At 47.4% G+C, this 8,860-nt stretch overlaps 1 pseudogene; it reads left to right on the forward strand.

Moving 5' to 3' along the window:
- Positions 1-7,925: 7,925 nt before the first annotated feature.
- LOC130857277 (40S ribosomal protein S16-like) lies at positions 7,926-8,410 on the forward strand (annotated as a pseudogene).
- Positions 8,411-8,860: the final 450 nt, after the last annotated feature.

The raw sequence follows: 8,860 nt of genomic DNA on the forward strand, positions 1-8,860 counted from the left end.
GCTAACTTTGAAGATGGAGTTAGGGACCACAGGCCAAGGAAAGCAGGCACCCTCCGAAAGCTAGAAAAGGCAAGGAAGTGGATTTTCCCCTATAACTCCAGAAGGAAGGCAGCCCTGCCCACCCATTTCAGAACGTCTGACCTTCAGAACTCCAGAGAAGAAATCTGTGTTCTTTCAAACCACCATGTTTATGATATTTGCCACGACAGCTTTGGGAAGCAGAAGAGGGATGGATGGAGAAACCCTTTGTGCCACTTGCCAGCGTGATGCCTGGCATCCCACCATTACAGCTTTATTCCAGGGACTTCCCTCGTGGTCCAGTGGTTAATACTCCTCGCTTCCACTGTACGGGGCAGGTTCCATCCCTGGTTAGGGAAGTTCCACATGCTGCGAGGTGCAACCAAAAACAACAAAGGTTATTTTATTCCATCAGAGAACCCACCACCCTCTCTCTGGGATTTCCTTTCAGAGTCAAATGCTTGAGCAGCTGACCCAGGCCAGATTTGTATGCATGCTGGGGGAACACAGCTGAAGAGACTAGAAGCCCACCTTGACAGAACATGGGTGCTCAGGGTCTTGATGAAGTCTGGGCCCAGGGAAATGATCCAGAAAGGGCCCAGGGAAATGATCCAGAAAGGGAGCGGGCGCACCAAAGGCAAATGTGAGTGGAAATCGGAAGCATCACTGGGGTCTGGTCTGAGCCAAGCATTCTCCCAAGCATGGTCCCATTTCAGGCTCCCCAACCCAGGAGGCGGGCACTTGTCTGTGGTGGGCAGAATCACGGCCCCACAAAGATGTCCTTGCCTAATCCCTGCAACCTCTGAAGGTGTCCTATTACCATCCAATAGGGTCATTGTGCTTTGCAAGTGTAAGTAAGGTTATAGACCTTGAAGGAGGGAGATCACCCCAGAGTCCCTGAGTGGGCCCAGTCTAGTGACAGGAGCCTTTAAAAGTAGAGAATTTCCCCTAGCTGCAGGCAGAAGAGACAGGGCAGGAGAACTCAGCGACTGTCATGTTAAAGCAGAGTCAGGTCAGGGTGGGACATACAAGTTGGGAGGTGGGGGGGGGGAGCATTGTTTTGGGGCCCCAGGGAAAAGGCACAGCCGAGGCCCCAGGTGGGACAGACCTGGCAGGGACAGGCAGCAGCGTGGAGATCTGTGTGGCTGCAGCAGAGAGCTGGAGGGGACAGGGCAGAAAATGGGAGCAGGAGAGATGGGGACAGAAAACTGTAGGGCCTGCCAGCCATTGCTAGGATCCTTTGTGAGTAGGGAGACTGCAGGGCTTGGAGGGGAGGAGTGATGGGGTCTCACTTGGGGTTTCTTGAGATCCATCACTGGTTGGTATGGGTGACACAACACATGAGCAGAAGACTACCTACTGCACAAATCCAGGGAGAGATGATGGTGGCTTGGAAAGGACAGGGAGAGAAGTGGCCTAGGACATTCATATTTTAAAAGCAGTGCTACCAAGAATGTCAGAAGAACGGGAAATGGATGTGAGAAAGAGAAGCAGACAAGGATAACGCCAAAGATTGTGGTTCAGCCAAGTGGGAAGACCGAATGGTCAGTTGACTGGGATGGGGGTCGCTCAGCAGCTCAGTCTTGGACAAATCCCTTTTGAAACTTATGGGACAGGGCTCTGCAAACGCTGTGCAAAAAATTAGAGTGAAATAGGAAGCTTCTACCCTTTTCTAGAAGTTTCACTTCCTCCTGCCAGCTGTGAAAGCTGTCCTTTCACCAAGCACACAGCGGGAGGGTGAGGAAGCAGCTGGTGACTCAGCAAAATCTGCCTTTCCTGTCTCCGCCAGTACCCCCTCCCAACCGTGACACAGCAGAAATGCAGCTGCACGAGGCAAACGTGGAAACCGAGACTCAGCATTCCGAAGGCGCCGCCCACCAGCCTGGAAAACAGAAGTGGTTTGGGCTGCAGGGAGGGGCCGGGGCTCCTGAGGCTCGAAAGTGAAAAGCATAGGCGAGGACCCCGCTGAGGCTGGGGGAACACGGCGGGGGTGGGGGTGGGGTGGGGTCTCTAGCTGGACCGGTATTCCAGGAGAATCGGTGGACCCCCGCCTGTGTGTTCTCAAGCAGGGGGCATCCTAGGTAAACAGGGTCACTCAAGGGTGTCCTGACAGCACAGCACCACCGATGCCCCACACAGACCTTGGCCCAGCGAGGGTGGGGGCGGGGTGGGATGGGGAGCGTAGCCGTGATGTGCAGGGTAGATGGAACACCGCCTTCGTTTCCGCCAGGCAGACAAGCCCAGGTCATGAAAACCATCCTCAGTGCGGACTGCAAAACACTGAATCTTTCTGTGTTGCGAGAGACCGCGTAAACAAGGTTGAAACCCCACCGACAGAATGGGAGAAATACGTTTGCTCCACATGTAACAGACAAAAGATGAACATTCCTAATACAAGAGCTTCCCCTATACATGTGTAACTGAATCACTTTGCTATCCACTTGAAACTAACTCAACATTGTAAATTACCTTAATAAAAATAAAAAGAAAGTAAAAAAGAGAGAGAGAGAGAAAGAAAAAAAAAAGAGCTTCCCAAAGCAGTGAGACAGTCACCAGGAAATGTTAGCATTTAATACAGGTTGCTTACCATGACCTTGCTGGCGGGGTTGGGTGCCCCCCCCCCAAAAAAAATGGAGGAGAAGAGGGATGGAACACCTTTTTCTTCCTTATCTCCTCTACTCCTCCTCCTGCCCCCGATTTTGCTGATAAGGCAAGCAACTGAGGTGCCTGGCACCACTCCTCTGCTCAAGACGCGTGGCCAGCTCCACATCACCCTTGGGGTAAAGTGCAAACTCTTTAGTGCGCCCCCGCCACGTCTCCCCTCTTGCTCCTTCACATCCGGGCATAATCTCAGGAATACCTACCTCGCCCTGATCTACCAAGGCTCCCATCCCTCTGGGCCTTGGCTTAGGTGCTCCTTCTTGCCTAGAATATCCTCTCCTGTCCCTTTGCTAGGCTAGTCACCTTTCAAGACTCAGCCCAGAAACAGATTACAGACCTCCATGAAAGAGCTAAACCTATAAAACATATAGAATAAATCATAAAAGAAGATCTTACTGACTTTAGATTTGGCAAAGGTTTCTCAAATACAATTAAAAAAAAAAGCACAAAATATTAAAGAAAAAAACCCAACCCGTGGGACTTGATTAAAATTTAAAACTTTTGCTCTTTAAAAGACACAGTGATCAAAGAAAGAGGCGTCAGAGACTAGAAGAAAATACTTGCAAAAATATATCCAACAAAAGACTTGTCTGTAAGAATTTGTAAAGAACCAATGATTCAGTAAGAAAGCAAATAAGTTAATTTTTAAAAATGGGTAAAAAATTTGAACAGCGAATTCACCAGAGAAGATACATGGATGCTAACTAAACACATGAAAAGATATTCAAGTTCATAGGTCATTAGGGAAATGCAAATTAAAACCGGTATGACAATGAAGAGTAGCCCCCCACTCGCCGCAACTAGAGAAGGCCTGTGCGCAGCAACGAAGACCCAACACAGCCAATTAATTAATTAAATTAATAAACTGATTTTTAAAAACGGTATGAGATACCACTACACACCTATTCTAATGGCTAAAATGAAAGGCCGACTCTTCTTGCTGTTGAGAATGCAGAGCAGTGAGCATGCTCATTTACTGCCGGTGGGAACATAAAATGGTACTTGCAGGTGGCCAGGGTGTGCCACCCCCAAATATGCCGCTTTGGCATCAGGGTTGTTTTGAGCTGAAGACAACTGAGAAACAGCAAATGCCAGAAAACCACTCTCTGCTTTCCCCTTTATTTGCCTAAAAGCAGGCTTAGTTAACTCTAGACTCTTAGCCCAGAGGACTGGGCATAACCAACCTTGCCAAAGTAACCCTTTCTTCTGTTAGTTACCATGTATTTACCCTCCCCCAGCTAGCTGCCCCCAAAAGCCTAAACTCTTTTTCCTTTATCTTGTCACCTGGATACACATTTATTGTTAAGATGCTACAAAGTCCCAGTTCTAACCACTCTTTTGAGTTCCTCAGCACTGCATTTCTCCCACGTGGATGTACACTGTGTATGTTAATGCACTCTGCTTCTCTCTTGTTAATTTATCTTTTTTAACAATATTAATTAATTAATTAATTTGGTTGCACTGGGTCTTAGTTGCGGCTCATGGGCTTCTTAGTTGTGGCTGGTGGGCTCCTTAGTTGCAGCATGTGAACTCTTAGTTGTGGCATGCATAGCGGATCTAGTTCCCTGACGAGGGATCGAACCCGGTCCCCCTGCATTGGGAGCTCGGAATCTTAACCACTGTGTCCCAGGGAAGTCCTGAATTTATCTTTCATCAGCTTAATTTCCAGGCCCCAGATGGAGAACCTAGGAGGCTAGAGGAAAAAGGTTTTTTCTTCCCCTACAGTACAGCCACTTTGGAAAACAGTCTGGCAATTTCTTAAGAGGCTAAACATACACCTACCATACAACCCAGCGATTCCACTCCTAGGTACATATTTACCTACAAGAAATGAACGCATATGTTCACATTGTACACAAATGATCACAGTGGCTTTATTTGCAAAAGTCCCAAACTGGAAACAACTGATCAACAGGTAAATGGATAAACAAATTGTGGTATGAACATAGACTGGATACTCAACAATGAAACATAATGAACCACTGATCCACACAACATGAATGAGTCTCAGGAATTTTCCTGGTGGCAGTGGTTAAGAATCTGCCTGCCAATGCAGGGGACACGGGTTCAAGCCCTAGTTTAGGAAGATCCCACATGCCACGGAGCAGCTAAGCCCTCGTACCACAACTACTGAGCCTACAGCCCATGCTCCACAACAAGAGAAGCCCACACATCGCAACGAAGAGTAGCCCCCACTCGCTGCAACTAGAGAAAGCCCGTGAAGACCCAATGCAGCCAATGAATAAATAAATATACAAATAAATTTATTTAAAAAATGAATGTCTCAAAATGATTATTCTGAATAAAAGAAGCCAGACCCCTGCAAAAAAAGTACTTATTGTATAATTCCATTTATATAAAATTATATGTGAAATGTATATAGAAATATATAAAATTCCAGGAAATGCAACTCATATAATCAGATCAGTGGTTATCTCGTTGGAGCGGGGGATTACGAAGGACCATGAGGAAACTTTTGGGAGTGGTGAACAGTTATTATCTTGATTGCGGAGATGGTTTCATGGTATATGTATGTCAAAATTCATCAATTTGCCTACTTTAAATATGCAGAGTTTACTGTGTCATCTCTACGTACATCTCAATAAAGCTGTAAAACAAAACAACTCAGCCCATTCTTTCCTGAAGTTCTTCCCCTCGCCTTATGGGGTCCCCCCACTGAGGTCCCTGTGTCCCTGTTGCCCCCATCCTGACTGTGAGCTCCTTAAAGATAGCAAGGATCATGTCACTCCCAGAGCCTGGCACAAGGCAGTCAGTGACTACGTATGAAATGAATGAAGCTTAGCGGGGTTATATTTCTTGCTGATGGCCACACAGCTCACCTAGGACTTGAGGCCAGGTGTGTCTGGCTCTAAAACATGCTCAGGTTCTACAACGAGCTGGGCCTAAGGCAGTGAGGGATGTAGAAAGACCAACATCCTTCTCCAACACTGCCCCACCTCCATTAGCACAGGTCCAGGGGCTGAAGACCTATGGCCAGACCAGGCAGCAGTCCAGTGTTTGGGAGCTCAGACGTCTGGAGAGCTTGGCCAATACGGAGCCTGACTATGGCTCCAAGACCAAGTTGGACCTGGTTCAATCTGATCACGGCACTTCTAGGTAGTGTAGACTGGTCAAAACAATGAACGCTAAGCAAAAGGACTGCCGTCAAATCTGGGATTCATGACTTACCTCATGTGTACGCTTCAACCCCACTAAGCTTTTATTTCCTTGTCTGACAAAACAAGGAGTCATAACAGCATCGGCTCAAGGGGATGTGGTGAGGATTAAATTAGTTTAATATCTGTACCAAGCTCAGAGCTGGGCCTGGCCCAAGATGCCTGTAATGAGTGTTAGCTGTTGTTTGGCCAGAGAGCAGCATTCAGTTCCCCTTTCAAGATTCCCCCAGAGCCTTTTTCCTATCTAGAAGTTTCTGGCTGGTTCTGAGTACCATCTGACAAACCTTGCTCTCAGTTGGGAGTTTTGAATATCAGATTCCTTATCTTTATTTTTGTCTCAAAAAGTGATCTTTGAAATAATTCCAAATGTGCAGAAGTTGCAGGTATAGTACAGTGAATTCCTATATGTCTTCATCTAGATTCACCAGTTGTTAGGTTAGCATTTGGTCACATTTATCATTCTTCTCTCTTAATTTTATATATATATACGTACTCTCTTTGATATACAATATATATTTATTTTTTATTGAAAAATTTTTTTATTTTATTTGGTCGCACTACCTGGTATGCAGATTTTTAGTTCCTCCACCAGGGACAGAGCCCGTGTCCCCTGCATTGGGAATGCAGAGTCAAGCACTGGACTTCCAGGGAATTCCCCATATAATATATATTTATTTAAAATTTTTTTTCCTGGCTCATTTAGCTTATATCTGGAAGACTGTCTCCTGTAACCTGCAGTACAATTATAAACATCAGGACATTTTACTTTTATACAAATCATTATACAAAACCTATATCCAAATTTCACCAATTGCCCTCAAAGGTCCTTTACAGCCCTTTCCCCTCAGTCCAGACTCTAACCCAGATGCTGCATTGCATTCAGTCGTCCTGCCTCTCAGCCCTCTGCAGCCTCTGTGTTTCATGACTTAGTCGTTTGCGGATGCTCCGGAACGGCTGCTTCCCAGACGACCCTGCCTTTGATTAGCTCCCCATCACTTAAAGGGGACCATCACGCCCACCTCACTGGGCTCTGCAGTCTGAAGTGTGAAGCCCCCAGCAGGGCGCCTGCCCGCTGAGAAATGTTAGTTCCCTAAAACAGGGGTGTGGGGAGGATAGTAAGCTGGGGAGCAGCAGGAGAGAAGAGAGGAGGGGAGGAGGGCTCGTTTTGCTGGACTCGGCCGTCAGCAAGGACATGCGGAATCCAGGGAGTCGCCGCCTCCGCCCGCCCGGCAGCCGAGGCTTTGCCTCGGAGGGATTAAACCGGGAACAGCTGACAGCGTGACTCAGCGAAAACAGACCTCGGGACCGTGACCCAGCGAAAAGCCGTAGGGGACCGTGACTCAGCAGGACGTGCTGGGAAAGGATTGCTCAGCAGGGCAGGCGGAGCCTGGCCAAGTGCGCTGGCGCCCAGGCGGCCCTCAGGAAGGGGACAGCGTGCCGGCCTTGACGCCTGACTCTTCCCTACCTCCTCACCTCTCTGAGCTCTAACAGCCGGTTAACACCAGCGCCAACCGTGCAGGGCTGTTGGGAGGCTTAAAGAAGCTCTGGAATGGCAGACATTCACAGGGCACCTTAACCGATGACCTGGAGCTAGTGACTGTGCCACTTTCTGCCTCCAGCAGCGTGGGAACTGCTGGAGCCCCGAGTGATCAGCAGTTTCCTTCTGCCTGATTCAGTAAACACTTGGTTGTCTCTCTGGGGCCTTGGATCCCGCATCTTAAAAGTGATGGACAGGTACTTCTAGGTGGCGCAGTGGTTAAGAATCTGCCTGCCAATGCAGGGGACAGGGGTTCAATCCCTGCTCCAGGAAGGTCCCACATGCCGCACAGCAGCTAAGCTCATGAGCCACAACTATTGAGCCTATGTGCCACAACTACTGAAGCCCACGTGCCTAGAGCCCGTGCTCCACAAGAGAAGCCACTGCAGTGAGGAGCCTACACACCACAATGAAGAGGAACCCCCACTCGCCACACCTAGAGAAAGCTCGTGTGCAGCATCAAAGACCCAATGCAGCTAATAAATAAATAAATAAATTTATTAAAAAAAAAAAGACTGATGGACAGTCCTTTTCCAGTTGCTGTGCTGTACGGTGAGGCGCTTTTGTCTATGCTGGCAGCCATGCCTTCTAAGGGCCCTCTGCAGTCGGTGCAGGTCTTCGGATGCAAGAAGACGGCCACAGCTGTGGTGCACTGCAAAGGAGGTAACGACCTCATCAAGGTGAACAGGTGCCCCCGGAGATGATCAAACCGAGCACGCTGCAATACAAGCTACTCATATCTGTTCTGCCTCTGGGCAAGGAGAGATTTGCTGTTGTGGACATCCACGTCCAAGTGAAGGGTGGTGGTCACGTAGCCCAGAATTACTCAATCCACCAGTCCATCTCCAAAGCCTTGGTGGCCTGTTACCAGAAATACATGAATGAAGCTTCCAAGGAGATCAAAGACATCCTTATCCAGTATGACCTGACCCTGCTGGTAGCTGATCCCCGTCTCTGCGAATCCAAGAGGTTTGGAGGTCTTGGTGCCCATGCTCGCTACCAGAAATGCTACCGATAAGTCCATCATGAAGATCAGGGTTCACCTTTATAATAAAAATGTGGGATTTAGGGTTAAAAAGAAAACAACTGATGGACAAAGATAAGCTCCCTCCACTTAATGACATTCCATGCATCTAATATCATCTTTGAAGTTTACATTTTTAAAATAATATATTTTTATCCACCAGTTATGAAAGTACTGCATAGCTATTTGCAACACTGAAGTCTATAACCTCACCCTTGCAGACAATCAGTATTAACATGCTGGCTTTTTTTTTAATTGAAAAAATGAAAAAGTGTATCATACTCACAAAGGAATGAGTATACAGTACGATGATGTGTAAAACAGCACAGCTTAAGAAGTAGATGTCTTTCTTTACAGCCTTTTTCTATGCAAATTCTATGTGTTGTGATCATGTCTATTTTGTGCCTTTTCTCCACCTTTACTTAACTATCTTCCCTAATTGTC

The sequence above is a fragment of the Hippopotamus amphibius genome, chromosome 7 (genome assembly GCF_030028045.1).
Source record: "Hippopotamus amphibius kiboko isolate mHipAmp2 chromosome 7, mHipAmp2.hap2, whole genome shotgun sequence".
In the NCBI taxonomy this organism is placed as follows: Eukaryota; Metazoa; Chordata; class Mammalia; order Artiodactyla; family Hippopotamidae; genus Hippopotamus; species Hippopotamus amphibius.